Source organism: Trichosurus vulpecula, chromosome 7 (assembly GCF_011100635.1).
Source record: "Trichosurus vulpecula isolate mTriVul1 chromosome 7, mTriVul1.pri, whole genome shotgun sequence".
NCBI lineage: Eukaryota > Metazoa > Chordata > Mammalia > Diprotodontia > Phalangeridae > Trichosurus > Trichosurus vulpecula.
In genome coordinates this window covers 170,130,639-170,152,647 of record NC_050579.1, presented here as the reverse complement: position 1 = coordinate 170,152,647, position 22,009 = coordinate 170,130,639, and positions in this window count along the sequence as shown.

Genomic DNA, 22,009 nt, shown 5'->3' with positions numbered 1-22,009 from the left:
AAAAAAAATCTGCATAACTGATTAATATATCAAAAAAGTCTGAAAATATGTGCAATGCGCAACACATGGGGACTTCCCAACTTTGCAAAGGGGTAGTATGGGAGTGTCTTCTCATATCTCTTCTTTTGAACCATACTTGTTCTTTATCATTTTGCAGCATTCACTTTTGATTTTTTTGGGTATATGTATGCAGTTGTTTCAATTTACATTGTAGTCAATCTGTATACAGGGCATCTAGGTGGCCCGGTGGATAGAGTGCCAGGCCTGGAGACAAGAAGAGCTGAGTTCGAATCTGACCTCAGATACTTACTAGCTGTGTGACCCTGGGCAAGTCACTTAACCTTTGTTTGCCTCAGTTTCCTCATCTGTAAAATGAGCTGAAGAAAGAAATGACAAATTACTCCGGTATCTTTGCCAAGAAAACCCCAAATTGTGTAATGAAGAAAGTCAGACATGACTGAAAAACAACTGAAAGGTCAATTTATGTATATACATGCATATATATATATATATGTATTTTTTAGATATGCTTACTTCACTCTGCATCAGTTCATGTAGATCTTTTTGTGCTTCTCCACATTGTTCACATTTGTCATTTCTTACAGCATAGAATTTTTCCATTACATTCACATATCATGTTTAGTAGTTTCCCAATTGATTTGCATTCACTTTGTTTCCAATTATTTGTTATCACAAAAAATGCTACTACAAATATATTGGTGTACATGGAAACTCTCCTCTTATCAGTGCTTTCCTTGGGGATAAAAGCCCAGTAATGGAACCTCTGGGTTCCACTATCTTATATCTATGAATCCAACTCTTGTAGTTGTTCAGTTAAAGAGAAATCAACCAACTTTACTGTCCTCCTCCTTTGGTGTGCAACCCAAGAGATTCCTCAGATGTATTTGAACCATAAAGAGCTCCTTTGTGTCTTATATGAAAGGAAGAAAAGACGGGATTCAACCTTCTCTCTCTACTCCAACTCAGTTGACAAAGTAAAGAGGTAATGAGAGATGATAACATATTGATAGCCAGCTATCTCTTCACCAAGAATGAATGCCTCTCTGACTGGGTCATAAGGGAATCAAGGCATTGGCTGAGCAATCAAATTAGCTGTGCCCCCTGGGGGCTTTAAATAGCTAAACCCAGGGGAGTTTTAGGAAGTGCAGCCTGGGGAGTACCTTGTTGAGGAGACCCCTATGGTAGGAGAGTATTTCTTCTTTCCTGCCCCATCAGTTATAGCATCTAGTAGCAACTTAGCCATCCAGCAGTTCAAAGCACATTTGAGGTAGCAGAGACAGACATGGCTTCATAAAGGTGACCACTTGAAGGAGTAAGCAACTTCAAAAAATGGGACCTCTCAAGCAGAAAGGTAAATTGGCTATGGAGTCAAGAGAGAACTCACTTTGGGAGAGAGAATAAGCATTTATTAAACACTTACTATGTGACAAGTATTAGTCAAAGTGCTTTAGAGACATTATCTCATTTGATGCTCACAACAACCCTGCAAAGTAGGTGCTATTATGATCCTTATTTTATAATTGAATAAACTAAGGCAGACAGTGAATTGCTCAAGGTCACAGCTAGTAAGTGTCTGAGGTTGGATTTGAACTCAGGGCTTCTTGATTCCAAGCCCAGTGCTCTATCAACCTTCTTGCCTTGGCAATGTAGAGTTGAGATGTGGATGTGGAGGAATAGAACCTGAAAGTCCAGCAGGGATGCTACAGTAAGGGGTACAGCAGCATGAGGGCTCTACAAACAGAGGAAGGACATCAGTACCTTACAGTACTTCGGTTATGAGAGTATGCACCCTAAGGACTAACTTCCAATCTGACTCGTAGTTGAAATTTCCTATATTTGTTGCCTCCCCCTTTAGAACATAAGCTCCTTGAGAGCAGAGGCTGTCTCTAATTTTCTATTTGTATTCCCAGTGCTTGCTCTTTGTGTATAGTTCATTTAGATCTTGCACAATACATCTTCCATGACAGTGGTACACATCTTTGGTGAGGACATCTTTTTTTATGCCTCCTAATAATAATAAGATCTTTAAATAGAGTTATCGTTATGGTTGCATTTATCAAAGAATCTCCATTTTAGAAGAATCATGAAGCCTTTGTTTTTCTCTTTCAGGAGGAATTAAAATTAGGTAACTAGGTGATGCTACCTCTTTCTAAGAGATGTCATCACTTGGAAGCCTCCTTGTCAGCATGAATGAGTCTTTCCCCATCTGCCACATCTTCTCTTCTGTTGTTATTCAATCTGTGCTCGTGCTCTGTGAGTTATCCCATGTTCTTTTGGGAAATGTAACCTTTGCTCTCCTGCAATGAACTCATGCATTCTCCTGCTATGACTGGTGAGGGATGGAAGAAGAATAAAAGTTCCCATGAATGTTTGCTGTAATTGCATCAATAGGAGAAGTAAAGATAGTCAGCAAATGAAAACAAATAACAGAGCAAAGAGAAGCACAAACAGAGATGAGCAGAAACCAAACAAATTCGTTTGTTAAGGCCCTAAAATTCTCAGAACTCTTACTATGATGGGGATCTTCTTGGGAAATGTTCTATGGGATAGGGGTTCTCAAAGTGTGGCCCATGGGTCCTAGAGATCCTTTCAGGAGATCTCCAAGTTTAAAACTATTTTCATAATAATACTAGGACATTTAAATTTCTAATACAGTAAGTATCAACAGAAACAACCCACGTAGACAAAAATCTCTTTGGAAGGGGGAGTCTTTGATAATATCATGAGTGTAAAGGGATCCTGAGACCAAAAAGTCTGGGAATTACTGCTCTAGTGTATGGTAGATGCTTGATTCTATCCCTTTGTTCTTTCTGTAAGTGGTAATTTAGAAGTTGTGAAAGGTGGGGGGAAAAAGAATCTCCAAAACGTCTTAGCTGTTGGTCCCATTAATCCTCATCCTTACAGATCACCATTGGTTAAGTAGATGTTAGCTTAAAACCTGAGTTCTAGTTGCAACGTTTTCACCAATTTACTGGATGAACTTAGGCAAGTTACCACTATCTGGGACTCAGTTTTCTTATTGTAAAATGGAGAAGTTGAAAGAGGAGATTTTTAAGGTGTCATATCTCTAACATTTCACCATTCTAAGGTTAATGCTTGTCTGAATTTATATATCAAGGTCATCAGACATGTCAAAATCATATAAGTCACTTTCAGGACCAACATATTGGGATCTTTTGACTCATCTTAAATAAACTCCAAGCTGTTCTGGAACTAAGTTACAGTCTAAGATGGGGGATTCTAGATCATAAGTCACATTAACTTATTTGATTTCCAGTTCAAACAGATCTCAAGGCAGCTTCCATGCCTAGTCAGACAGTTTCAGTGTTTGGTGTCCAACTAAAACAACTTTTCCAGATAGAGCCAAAACAAATGACTTCAGGTATTTAAAGGCTGAAAGGTCCAAGAGTAAAAAGTTAATTCAAGATAGTTGTTTTGGTTTTAGACATTAACACTGCCCCTCCCCCGCCTGCGCCAAACAACTTGAAAGGTACCACCTCAGGTTGGAATCTAAGATACCATGCAAATAATGAACAAGAAAGAGTTAAACTCAGATGGACTTAGGACACAGTCAATTCAACATATTCAAACGCATAAAACTAGGGCAGAAGGAGGAGGTAGAGTGAAGCCAGTAATAAAAGGAAGATTAATGCCCATAGTGATAGAAACTCAAGTAGGGAAGCTCCATAACGAACTGAATTTTAGAAACAGCCACAAGGAACTGATTAGATTCTAGGTAGCTAGACAGCACGGGGGACTTGGAGTCAGGAAGACCTAAGTTCAAAAAGGGCCCTCCGACCCTAGCTGATTCTGGGCAAGTCATTTAACCTTTCTGCCTCAGTTTCCTCATCTATAAAGTGGAGGTAATAACATCTATATCCCAAGGCTGTGGGGATAAAATGAGACGGTAATTTTTATATGCCTTGCAAACCTTATAATGCCGTATGAATGTTAGATATTATTATTATTAGGCTACTTTTGCATGCTGATAAAACAGATAATTGAAATGTGAAAACTTCAGACAAATATCAGACTTTGTTTTTGAGTTAATATAGTATACACTAGGAGGCAGCTTGGTATAAGAGACAGTGTTGGATCAGTCAGAAAGATTTGGGTCCAAGTCATACCTTTTACACATACTTGCTACGAGACCCTTGGCAAGTCACTTAACCTGTTTGTGCCCAAGGCATTTCTCTAAGATGATAAATTATCAAGGAATTGCCAATATGCCTTGGTAAAAGGAGTTTCCACGTTGGGATACCCCCCCCCCCCCCACTGATAAAATGACAGGTTCAGGCTAAAAAAGAACATATTTCCTTAAATAGATGGAAATGATTTCCCTCCCAGAACTGACAGAGTTGTTTCCTTGTTTCAGAGTAAATTAGGCATAGCCATAGACAAATATAGTTTAAGGAAGAAATTATATCAGGATGGTTAGTGTACTTCTTATATTCTGAACAAGTAGGAAAATCAAGTGCTACACAGTCCACTCTCTCAAACTCTGTACCTTAATGTGTGCACATTAAAAAACACATATTATATTTGGTTGCCAGCAGCATAGATGTACTTACTGCCATAAAAACTGATTCCTTATATATTAATGTGGCTGATTCATAAACTGGCTCCTTATCATCTTTGCTGAATACAAAACAATGTAGGTTTTGGTGCCTGCTAAATCATTTATAATTTTCACTTGCTGCTATGATTTTTAGACTGGATTTTAAACATACCAAAATAGTCCCAGGTGCACAACTACATTTAAAACAAAATAAACTTCAGCAAATATTAATTACTACAGGACCAAACGATTACTAAAGGACCAAACAATTCTATTGCCAGCTCAATAACCAGTAATCAGGCCCAATTTAATAACAAGCCTTATGTTGCATCCCTTAAGTCATCCAACTGGGCTGTGTCAAGCCAGATGGAGCAGGAAACATTAAATATAGTTACATGATTCATTATTTAGGCAACCCACCTCTGATTTCCATGTGCCAAAATCAAATACTGAGCCCAATTTTCCCTCCAGTGAAGGGGAAAGAGGCTTTCCATAAATACACATTTTTCTTTTGAGTCTATTTTTTTTTAATATTTTTGACTCCTTTAGGTGCCCCTGATGTGCAGGTGAACCAGAAAACATTCTTTGGGAGTGTGGCAGAGATCAAATTAGTGGGGCTTTTACCCTATCCTGGTTTTTTTTCCTCTTTATGCACTTAGATTCTTTCCAGCTATGCATGATGGGGTCACCACTAACATTAAAAAAAGTATACATTTTGCCAAATATTATAAGAAGTAAGAAATATGGCCTCTAGATGCAGCTGCTATAAGCTCTGAATAAGGCAAGATCTAACTAAGTAGGGGGTCAGGCGAACAGATATGAGACTCTTGTCTCCTCTTTCCCAGCTCCCTTAGCAGAGAGGGGAGAACTGAACTGCCTTGTCATTTTAAGTTTCAGAGATAGCTCTTTAGTTGGAACATACAAGATTTTCTCTTTATTTAAAAAGATGGCCCATTTTTTTTCTTTAAAAAGCTTTTATTGACATATTTTGCTACCTTCATTTCCAAATATATCCCATTTCTTTTCCTCTACCAGAGAGGGGTTTTTTTGTAAGAAAAAGTAAAAGAGAAGGAGGAAAAAAAATCAGGTTGGCAAAACTAACCAAAATCTGACAATACTTTATGCAATAGTCTATACTTTTAGTCCTTCACCTCTGCAAAAAAAAGAAAGGAGGTTCATTTTCTTACCTTTTCTTCCAGGTCAAAATTTGTCATTATATTCATATATTAGCTTGTTTCATGTTGATGACAAAGTAGTATGACTCTTTTGAGATACATATATGAAAAAAAATTCCTATTGGTTTTACTTTGGGTTGAGGAGGGGGAAGAAAATTAACAAATTCTGTTGATTTCCTATTAGACATCATCTAGCCAGTAAATCAATTCTGCACCTAGAATGTGCCATGAAGTTTCTAAACAGTACCAGTAGCTCATTATATCAAGGTAAGATGGGAAGATATTTAGTGAAATGGAGATTTTCATATTAGTTCAAAAAAAAAGTTAAACAGCAGATGTTTACAAAACCATAAAATGCCTAGATTAAGAGAAGAAGGAACACATTATTTAAATAACTCAGTATTGAAAGAAGGAATGGAGCAAGCCAAAAATGACATCCCAAAGGAAAAAAAAAATCCAGCACCCAATGGTTTTTACAATGAATCCAAATACTCAGAGAACAATGAATTAAGATATCACATGAATTGTTTGCAAAAATTGCAAAAGAAGGAACCCTTCCACACTTTTTCTAAGATACAAATATGGTCTTGATACCTAAACCAAGGAGTATTAAAGCAGATAAAGAAAACTACAAACCAATATTTCTAAAGAACATTGATGTAAAAATAATCAGCAAAATAAAAAAGGTAGGTTACAAAATGTTAAAAAAATTATACACTATGGGCAGGTTGGATTTACACTAGGAATGCAGGATTGATTCAGTGTTAATACAATAGACAATATTTATAACAAAAATAGTAAAATTACATGATTATATCAGTTGATATTAAAGGCTTTTGACAAAGTCTATATAAATGGAATGAATAATGAGTTTACTAATTACCTTGATTTACTTGAGCTCCCTTATTATCTAGGAGAGACTGAAATAACCAGGGAATCAAAATCAGTCAACCAGGAGGCAAAATGAGTGTTGCTCAAGTTTGATATATCAGTGATCCTTTGTAGTGTCCAGTGGGTGAACTCAGAACACCTCTGCTGTGCCAGCAACCACAGGCCTGACTCAAACTGGTTCATACAGGTCCCAAATGGATAAAGCTTGCACAAACGTCCTGGTTCCAGGTACTCTATTCCTCCTATTTTCCTGCTTCCCTTTGTGATGAAACCATACAAACCACTCTCTAAACTCCCAGTCTTGAGAGCAGCAGACTGGTTCTGCTGTTCTCTGAGTGCATGTGCTATATTAACCAATAAATTGGTTTTGCACTTGAACTGTGACTCCATTCCCTCTGTTCAGGCAGATGCCATACTCCAATTAATCAAATGCCAGTTAATCAAGTCCAAAATTCATTTTTGCTTAAAAATACTAGAAAGCATAGGATTAAATGAACTTTTCCTTATCATCTGTCTAAAATAAAGAGCAATGCAGTATACGTAGTAGAGAAATATCGGAAGCCTTTTCAGTAAGATCAGAGGTAAAGCAAGGATGCTCATTATCACTATTCCTGTCTTTTATAGTACTATAAATAATGGCAGGAGCATAAGAAGCAGCTAGGTGGTGCAATGGATAGAGAGCCAGATCAGGAGTCAGGAAGACCTGAGCTCAAATATGGCCTCAGATACTTACTAGATGTGTAACCTTGGGCAAGTAGGTTAACCTCTGTTTACCTCAATTTCCTCATCTATAAGATAGGAATAATAATAGCACCTATATCCCAGGGTTTGTGTTATCTCAAATAACAACTCAAATAAATCTCAAATCACATCTCAAATAAATCTCAAAATTATCTTGAATGAGACAACTTAACACAGTGCCTGGCATGTAGTAAATGCTAAACAAGTGTTAGTTATTAATATTCTTTTTAAATTAAATTTTATTTTACCAGAACACAAATACAAAATAGAGAAAAAAAACAAAAACATATCATAAACTTAAAGTAAGAAAGAAAAAAAAGCATGTCATGTGCATAGCAGAACATAGGAGAGGATTCAAAATATGTAACAATAAATTTTCATTTCAAGAAAGCCTGTATGATAAATAATACATCTTGTGTTGAAAATTGTCCATCTTTTCTTTGCTTCCTTGTGTTTCCTTTTGTTCTTTGCTGTGCACTTTTTAACTTTGTTCTTTTTTCCCCCTTCCCCCACCCCCCAGAAGGCTACAATATAATTTAGATATTTCTTGATATATACATACACGTGCAGATATATCCATGCCCTTACACATATATACATGTATATACAGACATATACTTTCCCAAACATAGTGTACTCCTGATCTTTGTTTTATATGTTTGCACATATCTTTGGTTTCCTATCCTTCCTGCCTCCTCTACTTGACTTCTAGCTGCTACATTGCCTTCCTATTACTTGCGTACCCCCTCCTCCACCGACCACCCTGCCCTCTATTGCTTGCCTTCCCCCCTCTAAGGATCCCTCCCCTATCCTCTCATTCCCTTTAATCTAAACTCCCTTTACCTATTCCCTCATTCTGCCCTCTAAAAATCCCTCCCTTGTCCTCTCCCCGCCTCACTAAACCCCTACCATTTTATTTCTTCTAAATTTAGAAGACTTTTATACTCTTCTAAATACATATGTATTGTTCCCTCTTAAACCCATTCCCGATGAAAGTAGGTTACCAGAACTACTGGCCCTCTGTATCTTTTCTTCTTCTAGCACCTCTCTTGTATATAGTTACTCTTTTAGCTTTTTATAAGTGGTTTTACTTTTTAAATTCATATCAGTGTCAGGTTTATCCCCCTCTTTCTTATAAGCTTGACAATTATTAAAAAGAATGTTAGATATACATTTTACATTTTATGTTATATAACAGGTAAGCAGTCTGTTCTTGTAAATCCCTTATAGTCAGTCTTTGGTATGTACCTTATGTGTCTCTTAGTTCTTATATGTCGAATCTTCTATTAAGTTGAGGATTTTTTTTTTAACAAAGTCTTGGAAGTCTGGGGGTTTGTCAAATGTCCATTTTTTTTCATTCAAGATAATACTGAAATTTGAAGGGTATGATATTTTCAGCTGGAGCCCCAAGTCTTTTGCTCTTTGATATATTGTGTTCCAAGACCTGTGGTCCTTTAATGTCTCTACTGCTAGATCTTGTGTAATTCTAATTGTGGTACCATCATATTTGAATTGTTTTAATCTTGATGCTTTTAGTATTTTGTCCTTGATCTGGGGATTTTGGAATTTGACTATGATCATAGGATCTGTTTTAAGTGGTGTTCGATGGATTTTTTTCTATTTCTACTTCCCTACCTTGTTCTAATGCTTCAGGACAATTTTCTTTAATTATTTCTTGTATTATTATATCAAGATTCTTTGTTTGATCATGACTTTGAGTTACTCCAATTATTTTTATATTTTCTCTTCTTGATCTATTCTCCAAATCTGTTGTTATTCTTATAAGAAGTTTTACTTTCTCTTCTATGTTTTCATTATTCATGTTTTGTTTAATTATTTCTTGATTTCTTATAATTTCAGTGGCTTCATTTTGCTCAATTCTAATTTTCAAGGTGTCATTTTTCTCCTTGAGATTCTGGATCTCCTTTTCTAATTGATTGACTTTCCTTTCATGATCTTCTTGTTTTTCTTGGATTATTTTTTTATTTTAGTTTTTCCTCCATCTCTGTCATTTTATTTTAGTTTAATTTAATTTTTTTTCCTGTAATTTGATTTTTAAAGTCTTTTTAAAGATCTTCTATAAATTCTTTTTGGGCAAGTGACCATTTAACATTGCTCTTTGGAGATTTCTTTACTTCAGTGTCCTCCTCTGAAGATGAACACTGGTAATCTCTATTCCTGTAATGGGTTTCTATGGTTGGATTCTTTGTCTTTTGCCTACGCATTTTTTTGGTGGTAATAACTTGATTTTTATAATCACCTCTAGCCCTGGGTTATAGGAAATGGTGCTTCTTGCCCCAGATCTTCAGTTCCCTTTAGCCTGGAACCAAAGCCAAACCTCCAACCTCCTGTAAGTGTCCACAGCCAGGGGCTTGTTGCCCCACTTCTTCTGCACTCACCAGGCATGTGTTGGTTCCTTCTCACCCCCACTGTTCTTCACAGCACAGCTGGGTCTGGCGTTCCTAGTCAGGAGGGGTTCCTGCAATATTCCTGGGCTCAAATGCACGACTCCCCTCACTATCCTGGGGTAAAAAGTTCCAGTGGCTGGGGCTGAGGCAGCCTCTCAAACCAACTTATCCCAGGGCTTGCCGCTTGTTGTTAAAACGGAACCTGGCCTGGAGATGTTTACTCCTGGCCAGGACCAAACCCAGTCCTAGGGTTCTTCTTCAGATCTTCTCAGACTGTCCCTGGAAAATCCTGGTTGTGCCCCTATTCTTCTTTGTTTCCATCCCACCTTGTTCGCCTTAAGGTGCTATTTTAACTCTTTTGTGGCGGAAAAATCTTGAGAGCTTGGAATTTTCTGATATACTCCTCTATCTTCCCAGAATCCTCTCCAGTTATTAATAGTCTTATGTTAAGGTGAGAAAAATAAATTAAAGAAACAAATATAGGAAAAAAGGAAACAAAACTTTTTTTTTTTGCAGATGATATAATGGTGCATCTAGAGAATCCTAATGAATTAACAAAAAAAAATTGAAACGGTAAACTTAGCAAAGTTGTAGAATATACAATAAATTCACATGAGTCATCAGCTTTTCTGTATATTGCCAACATAATCTAGGAGGGAAAGACAGAAAGATAAGTTCCATTAAAAATAAATACAGAATGTATAAAATACTTGGAAATCTATCTACTAAAAAAATCACGTGAAGTATATGAAAATAACTAAAAAAATACTCTTTGAGGGAATAAAGATGTACCTAAATAATTTGGGAAACATTAATTGATCATAGGAAGGCTGTGCCAAAAAACCAAAATGACAATATTACCTAAATTAATTTACTTATTCAGTGTCATATCAATTAAATTACCAAAAGATTAATTTTCAGAGCTAAAAAAAATTGTGAAATTTATCTGGAGTAACAAGTTCAAGAATCTGAAGAGAAATAATGAGAAAAATGGCAAAAGCCTAGCAGTACCACATTTTAAATTATACTACAAAGCAGTAATCATCAAAACATTTTGGCATTGTTTAAAAAATAATGATGTTGACCAGTGGAATGGATTAGATAAAAAACATAGAGCAAATAAAGGTAGTAGCTTAGCATTTGATAAATTCAAAGATCCCAGCTATTGGGGTAAGGATTCATTATTCAACAAAAACTACTGGGAAAACTAGATAGCAGTCTGGCAGAAATTAGCTATAGCTCAGTGTATCACATGGCATACCAAGATATGATTTAAATGTGTATATGACCTAGATATAAAAGGTCACATCATAAACAAATTATAGGAACAAAGAAGAAATTACTTTTCAGATCTGTGGAAGAATTCATGACCAAACAAGGAATAGAGAGGATTACAAGGTAAAATAAACAATTTTGATTATATAAAATTTAAAAGTTTTTCATAAATGAAACCAATATAGTTAAAATCAGAAGGAAAACGGGTATCTGGGAAAAATCTTTTCAACAAATTTATCTGATAAAGGTGTCATTTCTAAGGAATTGACTAAAATTTATGATAACAAGAACCATTCTCCAATAGACAAATGATAAAACAGAAGGAAAAAACTTCAGAAGAAATCCAAGTTATCAACAATTGTTTGACAAAAAAAATTCTCCAAATCATTAATTGTTAGAAAAAGGCAAATTTAAGCAACTCTGAAGCTTTACCTCATAGTCATCCAATTGGCAAAAGTGACAAAAAAGGAAAATGACAATTGTTGGAGGCACTAAAGAGAAACAGGAACATGATATACTGTTGTTGGAGCTGTGAACTGGTCTAGTCATTCTGGAAAGCAATTTGGAAATATGACTCCCAAAGAACTAAACTGTATCTAGCCTTTGGCTCAGTAAAATCACTACTAAGCCTATATCTCAAAGGAATTAAAGAAAGATGACAAAGTGGAAAACAACACATACAAAAATATTTATAGCAGCTCTTTTTGTCGTGGCAAAGGATTGGAAGCTAAGAGGATGGCATCTATCAACTGGAAAATGGCTAAGCAAATTCTGGTGTAAGATTGTAAAGAAATATTCTCATACCATGAGAAATGGTGATCTGGGCAGTTTCAGGGAAACTTGAGAAGATTTGTATGAATTGATGCAAAGTGATATGAGCAAAATCAGGAAAAGAATTTATACAATAGCAGCAACATTATAAAGATGGACAACTTTGAAGAACTTAAGAGCTCTGGTTAGTGTGTTGTGGAACCATAATTCCAAGACTAATGATGAAACAAGCTACCTAACTCCTGACACAGAGATGATGGATTCAGGATGTAGACATACACATTTGGACTCAACCAACATAGGGATTTATTTTGCTCACCATTATGTATTTGTTTAAAAAAAAGTCCCCCCCCCCTTTTTTTTTCAAGGGAGGGTGGGGAGTGGGTAGGAAGGTAAGGGAGCATAACCTTAGGATAGCAAAAAGAAAGAAAAGAGGGTCAGTGAGGTATCTTTTTTTTTGATGGAAATAAAAGAATAGATGAAAGTCTAGAAGAAGGCCAGACAAGTAGCAAAGGTTTGAAAACTATAGGTTGATCTTACATACTTAGAAAGAAAAGCAAGCTGTATGAAATAATAGGGACCTACAGTTTCATGTACAATTCATTTTTTTGTTCTATTATGTATGTGTTGTAATGTTTGTTAAGTTTGGAACAAAAAAGAAGAAAGCACAGTTAAAATAAACATATCTGCTCTAATTATTTTACAGCTGCCTACAGATTATTATTCAAACGGTGCCTTCAACAGTACCTAATTCTTCAAATAATAAATTTTCTTGATCTTTGTATTTAACACCAGTCAGCTGCAGCTTGTCAATGACAATAACATTTACAAAATTTAATTAGAGACAATTTGTAATATGGGTTAATTTCTGCCTTGCCCTTACCCTGTTTTTTTGTTTTTTCGCTAAGCAGTGGTAAGTATGTGAACTCTTGACTATTAATTGATTTGGGGCCTAGGTTCCTTTCTTTGAGGACTTTCCTCTAATACCATTTAAGTTTTAAATTTTAATTAATCATTTAATTTTCTTTTAAAGATAATCTATTAGTTTTAATTTGACAAGTATCAGCAAATATGAAAATCTTTATATACAAAGAACAGAAAAAAAAGTAGATTGTATAGATGGTGAATCTCCATAATGTTTAGCATATTTAACATCATCGATCCTCAATCACTCCTTGTATAACTGAATAAGATTTCAGCAGTCTCGGGGGGGCATGCTTAGCGTGCTTCTTTCCTATCCTAAAAAGCCTTTTATTGATTTTAGATACTCAAGAAATCCCTGCAAAGTTGTGGCAGTTTTTGCTGCTTTCTGCAGTCCTGCTAACTCATCAGATCACACTACACCATTTCATTTGAGAAAATAGACGATGGGGCAGGACCAAAGGGCCAAACAGAAAGATAAAACCAGCAAATAGCTTTACAGAGAAGTCACTTTAGTACACGTTGGGGACAGCAGTTGATGGTAGCAACATTCCAGATGATGTGTCTTCCCTCTACCCCACCCCCCCATGCTCTAACTATGTTCATATTAATTGACAGCAGATAAAAGGTGAAAGAACACAATGCATAGTAACTCTTGTTAAAGCCTACAGGTAAAAGCCTGAATTCTTATTTGAAATAAATGGTTTTCCACTTAATAAACTGGAGTTGTTCCAAGGACATCTTTTCATCTCTGAAGCAGGTGCAGATGAAGTTTTGTGAAACTTATGCTGCATTTGAATTTTTTTTTATAAAACATTTAATTAACAAGCATGAAAACAGTGGGGCACTTGAAATGGGATTAAAACAATTGTTTGATATCACACAGTGAAAATCCAATTTGTGAATGCAATTGTATTGAAAAGCTTTAAAATATTAATAAATTGCAGTGGGTTATAAAAGAGAAGTTTTAATTTTCTTTCAAGGTTTCTTCTTTAGACAATTTCTAAACCAGAAAAGAGGTTCAAATGAATGAAAAAAAATTTCTTTGCTAAAAGAACCAAAGATGAAAAGTGACTATGCTGTTTATGGACACTAAAAATCAAAATCAAATCAAAACACAGCTCAGGATATGGATTGTTTAGTAAGGTTGTTTGAAATTGCCATTGCTATTTGGGCTTTGTAGGCTTAAAATACAATAGTTTTTTGGAAAATACAGCACAATATTAAAAAATAAAGTGTTATTTTCCAAAGATTAAAGCAAAAAAAAGTTGTGCAAAAGCAACTCTACTAAAATTTGAACCTGATTTAGAGAAATCTGAGGCAGAGAAGTATAAAAAGACTAAGAAAGCTGCAGGTAAAGCTCTTAGTGCTTTGAATTGCCTTTTATCCCCCCAGGACAAATGCCCTTTGATGCAAGCGTTTTCTAACAGAGACTGCCATTGGTCCCATCAAAATTTTCTTCAGTCAGTATTTGCTTTGTCTGGGAAGAACTTCTTAGTGATTCCCGACACTGGCCCCATGAGAGAGCAATCCATATGCATGCAATATTTGACAACCTCCTCAAGATATGTTGCGTAAATTTTCATGATGCCGATATTGGCAGGAATTTTCCAGATGCTTCTTTCCTTTCTGTCTCCCTTTTTGAAAAATGCAGAAAGTGCAGCTTACCCCCTAGGCTGCTGGGAAAAAGGGTGGTGGTGGTGGTGGTGGTGGTGGGAGGCTGGAGGGTATTCTCATAAGTGACTGTGGAGGTTTTAATGGCAAAAATATTGCATTCTTTTCCTCTTCTTATGTCTCCAGTAGCGACCCTGAAGCCACCAAAAGAAAAATCTAAGAAAAGCATTGATTTCCCCCACCCCCAAGCTTACTCACAGAAAGTCAGAATAATAACATGGAACTTTTGTCTTCAGAATCATACTTAGTTCAGTGACATATAAACATACTTTCTTTTGCGTAAGGAAAGGAAATAGATTCCTTATGATCTAGTTAGTGGGTAATAGGGTGGTAGATTTAAGAGGGGAGAACTGAGGCTCAGAAAACTCCATACCCATCACTCTACTTTGCCACCTAGCTACCCCTTTTCAATCATACCCGAGTTTTTAGATAACTATGACTTCTTATTTTATTTGCTTTACTCTCCTTAGCCATAAAATAATTGGTTCTGCAACTTAGTTCTCAACATGGTAGTCTTTTCTCTTTGGTGCCCTTAAACCTATGCTTTTTCAACATTAACATTTCTCTAATTTTTAACAAGTGGGTCTGGACTCAGAAAAACTCATCTTCCTGAGCCCAAATCTTGTCTCAGACATTTACTGTGTGACCCTGGGCAAGTCACTTAACCCTGTTGGCCTTGGTTTCTCATCTGTAAAATGAGCTGGGAAAGGAAATGGCAGACCACCCTAGTAGCTTTGCCAAGAAAACCCCATATGGGGTTGGCTACAACTGAAATGACCAAACAACAACATGATTAAAAAAGGAGTGTTAATTTAATAGGAGAAATTTGGAGAGTTGTGACTATATAAAAAAGTGAGTAGTGGAAACTCTCATTTAACATTTAAATACTACAACCAGAGAAGGATAAGAGAAGACAGCAGCATCAGGGGAAGAGGAACCTGAAAAGTGAAAACACAGCTCTGTTGGACCTTTGGCTTTTGGAGGGATCTAGCTGAGAAAAGCTTCAGTTGAGTGATTTCTGATTGCTCCTAGAGACCTAATTTTATTGGCCACGAGCTCCTTTGACAGCTTTTTGCCCCTCAGAGCCACCTGGAGTTGGGGAAGGGTGAGGCTTTTCAGAAGGGCTTGTTGCTTCCTAGTGCCAACTCTGGCTTGAGGCAGAAAAGCAGAGAGGTTTGCATCAACATCGGTATTGCCTTATGAGATCGGTGTTGTCCCGAACTTCAATCTGATTGGACCACACAGCATAGAGGGGAGTGAATGAATGGTCTACTCTGTATAGCCCAGAGATAGGGCCATACAGAGATACATACTAAGATATGCTAGAAATTTGTTATAACACAATTCACCATAGAACAGAATTCCCAAGGGTATAGAGGCAGCTGGATGTGTAGCGGATCAGACACTTGACTTGGAATCAGGAAGACTGAAGTCTGAATCCTTCCTCAGGTTTTACTAGTCTTGTTGCCCTATTAGGCCATTTCCATGAACTTTGCAACTGTCTGCTATTTGCAATAAGAGCTAACACTTTGTAAATGCCCTTTTAAGGGTGGGGGTTAATTGAAAGGACTTATAACGGCTCTCTATGTTCCAGCAGAGAAGAGGATTTCCCCAGCAAAAGAGTGGTGGGGATCAGCAATCAAGCCGTGAGCAGAGAAGCAGTGGTATAGATGTTCCCAAATTGAGGCCTGGAATCTAGAACTGGGAGTTGCCCCAAGCATATTTTTTCCTCCATGTATTTCCTTGCCAGGTTATGTGCTCATTCTTCACTATAGAGCATTGGTAGAAGATTTGATCTGGATTTATACATATATTGTGATTTAATTTGTTACTTATACGTTTCCTTTAATGTATTTGTATCTCTGATACTTTTTCCTTTACCTCATTAAGTAAATGATTCTGTTTAAGATCTTAAAGTCATAATTGCGAGTGACTGGTTGTATAGACTGGAAAATATAGGAGGCTTAAGAGCTAGGATGGTGAGTAGGAGAAGTATATTTCACAGGGTTATTACTGGGACCCTGAGATAATTTGAACATAGCCACGTGGAAGTGGTTTATCTCTGGAAACTTAGTTAGACCTTATGTTGTGAGAGCAGGTTGAAGTGAGCCAAACCCAGAGAAAGAATAGGAGAGCTTATATTAGTTAACTAGGCTCCACTGGAATACATTTGTCATATTACATTGTGGGAGCATTGAAAGAGACTACAGATCACCTCATAGATGTCATTATGCTTAGTTGAAACATTTCCTATATTAATTTTCACTTCTCAGATATGCTAGAAATTCGTTATAATGCAATTCGCCATAGAACAGAATTCACAAAAAAACCTGTGGAATGAGAAAAGGCTGGATCCAGAGGGCTCCTATTCAGGGAGATTGACCAAGCTTGGCTAGAATCTATAGTTGGGGTATGGGAACAAAGTTAAAGGATCTAGACGTGGAAAGTGCAATACAAAGTGCAAGCAGGGGTTGATCCATATACATATTAGTAGATGTAAGTATACATACACACATATAAATATAAACATATACATATATACATATACATAGAAATACATACATGTAACTATATTTATATGTACATATTTGAGCTTGGTAGCTCTGTTTTTTGTGTTTGAAGTTGTCCAAAATCTGACCTCCAGATTAATGAGACATTACTGTATATATTTTCATGTCACATACAGCTAGATAGTAATTTATCATAGTTCCATTTGCTTTCCATGATCAGATAAAGTAACACCCATTTAAATTTCAAACTAAGGTATATTAGCTAAACATTTCAGAATGTGCACATCAGAGCCATGGATGTCAAATAATAGAAATTTGACCATTACAGATCTCTCCCATGCATCTTGTTGCTAAACTTTGAAATCCTGTCTTGAGGTTGTCATCCCATTGAATCATTTCCAATAGCTAGCCTTTTCTTATTATTTTCTGCTATTGAGCCCAGTGTCGCACAGAAAAGTCGATTTGTTAATTAGTTTAATCGCCTCTTCTCATAATGGCAGGGTAAGATTGGCAGAGGAAGCTTGTTATCAATCTGTGGTACTGGTAAGCAATAATTATATATAATGAAGCTTTTGTCTTGCAGTATTCTGAAGATTGTCTTGAACTCCTTCTCAATGATTTAGCAAATGGACTGTCATGTTGAATTCTCCTCTAGCTTCTTCCCCTTACTCACCCCCTTTTTTTCCTCCAATGAAACAAAATTATAGCTTGTTAGGTGGAAGCTCATTTGATGTCTCAATTTTCTCGAGTATTCTGCTCTTGTTGGGAAGGGCCAGGTGTGCATTCAGGGCTGCAGCGCTTGCCTTCAGCTTAAGGTTCCAACTCAACCAGCCTCCTACAAGTCTTTGATTTTCCTTTTACATTAAGAGGGAATGGTTGTCTTGACAGCGGAGTGAGAGCTCTGTCCTTGTCCTTTGATGCGCATTGTGCTACAATCTAATAATCAAAGTCATTTGTCAAGAAACAGGGCGTTCACACTTTTCATTGAAGAGATTGCAATAAACATCAGATTTTATGTGGATGGAAGCCAAATATGACAGCTACCACTACTTACAAAGTGTGTTTGGAATGCAGATTCAGGATTTTAACAGGGATGACTGATCCTTTCTCTTCCCCTGTCTTCAATTCAATAATTATTAAGTGCTTACTTCGTACAAAGTATTATAAAGTCTTGCTTATGTATATGTTTTAGTGTATGATGAATGTAGCTAGAGGGACTGGCATTCACTATAAAGATAATTGAAATGATCTATTGGGCTTAATCACAGAATATAGTAAGAAAAAAAGGCTAGTCATAGGAAACGATTAAATGGGCTAACAACCTCAAGATAGAAATCCAACATTTAGCAAGGTGATGGATACGATAATTTATATATTTTGATATTAATGGATCTGATTTGCACAATACTTGAAATACTTGTTAAATATATTTCAACTTGACATTTAAAGGAGATTATGTTATTTGATCAGGAAAAAAAAAACCTGATATCAGAATTTACTTATCTAATTGCCCATCACTTCCCTCTTTCTTCTCATCAGGGAGTCCAACTAACTCTCCCATGGGCAATAGATGGTTTTAATGACTTGTCTTAATAGAGTCCTCATCACTCTCTGGGGCTCTTTTACAAACTGGCAAGTTGCCCAGTCTCTCAACAATTTGATATGGAATAGCTTTTCATCACTTCACTAACTTGTACGTTCCCCAAACACTAAAATTTCTCAGCAAAACTCTCACATTGTTGCAATTTTTATTAATCCAGACATCATACCTTTCTTTATCACTTCTTTCTATGACAGTTCTTCTGAACTGGTCATAGCTAGTTGGCAGGATTTTTTCAACTTCTTTCTTAGCAGAGAGAGGTTCTAACTTTGAAAACTTGCATCTTCTCTATCTTCTGAGACTCCAAAGCATAAGTCAATAGACAGATGCAATTCTTATCCAAACATCTATAGCCCATGGCATCATTCCTGGTGGAATTGTGTGTGAGAAATGCTATATGGTCATCTCATTGAGATTTTTGTGTAGCCTTTCTAACATGTTCATCTGTGTGTGACTGAAACACTTGGACTGTGAGTTTCTTTGGAGATTTTACTGTATATATATGTATATACATATATTGATTTTTTAATATATACCAAAGCTAATATTTCCTTAAATATCTTGCTCTTAAAATCTCCGTGTTGGCCAGAATGAATACTGGCAGGTTTCATGGACACTTGAGCAATCATGGAAATTTTCTGGTTCATGTTTGGGTACGCCTGTGTATTTTGAGAAAATGATCTATCACTAGTAAGGTATGACATACTTTGACTATTCTCTCCCTCCAGAGATGAAAAGTCAATTAGCCAAGTTTCAAATTTTTCTCAAAATATGCAGCCTAAGTTGGTAGCACATTAAAAAAAACCAAATTAAGCAGAAGTCTTGCTTACAATTCTAAATGGCATTTGTTGCCATCTTAGAGCAGTAAACTTTGTTTCTTGCTAGCTCTAGTGTTCTTTCTTTCTATAAATATTAAACATTTTGTTCCAATTATCAAGCCCATTTAATTTTTTCCTTCCGACCTCTCTTTCTTCAATGAGGTAAAAGAAAAAAAAAACCCAAGACTGTTGTAACACATGTGCATAGTCAAGCAAAACATTCATTTATTGGCCATATATTGGTCAAAATTCTGGATATTAGTTCATCAATTCTGTTTGGAGATGGGTATCATACTTTATCATCAGCCTTCTGGAATTCGGTTTATCACTATGTTGATCAGAGTTAAATCATTTTAAAACTGCTTATTTTTTTTTTACAATATTGTTGTTCTAGTATAATTGTTCTCTTGATTCTGCTTACTTCACTCTATTCACACAGGTTTTCCCAGTTTTCTCTGAAACAATCTCTTTCATCATTTCTTATAGCACAATATAGAACAATATTTCATTACATCTATCTACCATAATTTCCCTAAATGATGGGCATCTCTTTAGTTTCCAATTCTTTGCCATGGCAAAAAAAAGAGTTGCTATGTTTTTTTTGGTATATGAAGAGCTTTTCCCTTTTTCTTTGATCTTCTTGGTAGTAGTCGTATTGCTGGGTCAAAGGATATGTACACTTTAGTAACTTTTTTGGCTATTAAAGTATTACCAATTTATTAACACTCAATGATCCCTTTATTAAATATGACCATTTCTCTTATTGAATTAGAAGGGAACAATACCATTGGAAGAATAATCTGTGGCACACCTCTGGGTGACACTTAAAAGCCCAGCCAGACAGTTTGCAATGGGAGTATTTGCTAGTTGGATCTGGCAGTGGAGCGAGAATTCAGTGTCTGAAAGGCAATCACTTTTGGTAGGGAGGAGGAGATTTCTCTCTCCTCCCTTACCTCCCTCAGCCTCCAACAATCATGGGTACTTGCTTAAAGGGAAAGACTCCATCTACCTTCATCAACTAATTCAAAGTGAGCAGAATGAGAACAATTTATACAGTAAGAGGATAACGAAAAACAACTTTGAAAGCTATGCTTCTAGAGGACTGATGATGGAGCAAGACACTACCAATCTCTTGACAGAAAAGTGATTGAGTCAAGATGAAGAATAAGACATACATTTATGGATGCAGTCAGTGTGGGAACTTGTTTTGCTCTACTATGCCTATTTGTTTTCAAAGGCTTTATATTTTTCTCCAGTGTGTGTGTGTGTGTGTGTGTGTGTGTGTGTGTGTGTGTGTATGTATGTGGGATGGGTGGATAAGAGGGGATAGTTTAAGGGGATAAGAGGATAAGGTAATAAAAAAAAGACAAGAAAGAAATAGGGTTATTAAGGTTTCTTTTAAAGAAAATGTAGAGAAGAGAACAAGTGGAGTCCAGAAAGGAGTAGAGTCAAGCAGGACAGCTTTTAAAATTACAAGTTGAACCTAATATACCTAGAAAGGAAAGCAAGCTATAAATTGAGACATGCAGTTTCATGTTCAATCCTCTTTTTCTGTTCTATTTACACATATGGAAACAGCTATTTTTGGTGTTTTAAAATTTAAGAATAAAAATAAAAATGATAAAATTATAAAAATAAAAAATAAAAATAAAAAAAATGAAAAAGTGAGTTTAAGAAAGTTTGAAACAGCTGAGGGAAGAGGAAACACATTCCAAACAATAATGAATACAGAAGATCAGTCAACCAAGGCCAGAAAAGCAGCATCAAAGGAAAAGAGACTTCTGGCAGCAAAGAAAAGAGCTATCTATAAACTGAAGAAAGAGATAGAACTAGCAATTGAGAATTACTCTGTGGGGAGGAATTGATACCAGGATCCTGGCTGAACAACATGCACAACTGAGATGCTGTGCCCAGCGGGAATCTTTGAGAGGATTCCTTAAGAAAGAAAGGACATTGAGGCCCTGCAGTACTAAAGTTGTGAGTAGCTTGGTTGCATGGGTTCCTTACTTGTGTATCCTATTACCGTTGTACTCTAAGTATGAACTCACACTCTTTTAAAAATATGTATTTTTTATTTAGTAGCATTTTATTTTTCCAATTACATGTAAAAATAATTTTCAACATTCATTTTTTGAAAGATTTTGAGTTCCAAATTTTTCTTCCTTCCTCCCTCCCTTCCCCCCTCCCCAGGACAGCAAGCAATCTGATATAGGTTATACATATGCACTCAGGTAAAACATAGTCATTAGTCATATTGCAAAAGAAGAAAAAGACCAACAGAAAAAAAAAACACAAAACCCACGAAAAATGAAAATAGTCTGCTTTGATCTGCATTCAGACTCCATCAATTCTTTCTCTGGATGTAGATGGCATTTCCTGTCAGGAGTCTTTCAGAACTGTCTTGGATCATTGTATTACCGAGGGGAGCTAAGTCAATCATAGCTGATCATTGCACAGGGTTACTGTTTACTGTGTACAATGTTCTCCTGGTTCTGCTCACTTCATTCAGCATCAGTTTATGTAAGTCTTTCCAGGTTTTTCTGAAATCTGTCTGCTCATCATTTCTTATAGCACAATAGTATTCCATTACATTCATATACTACAACTTTTTCAGCCATTCCCCAATTGATGGGCATTCCCTCAATT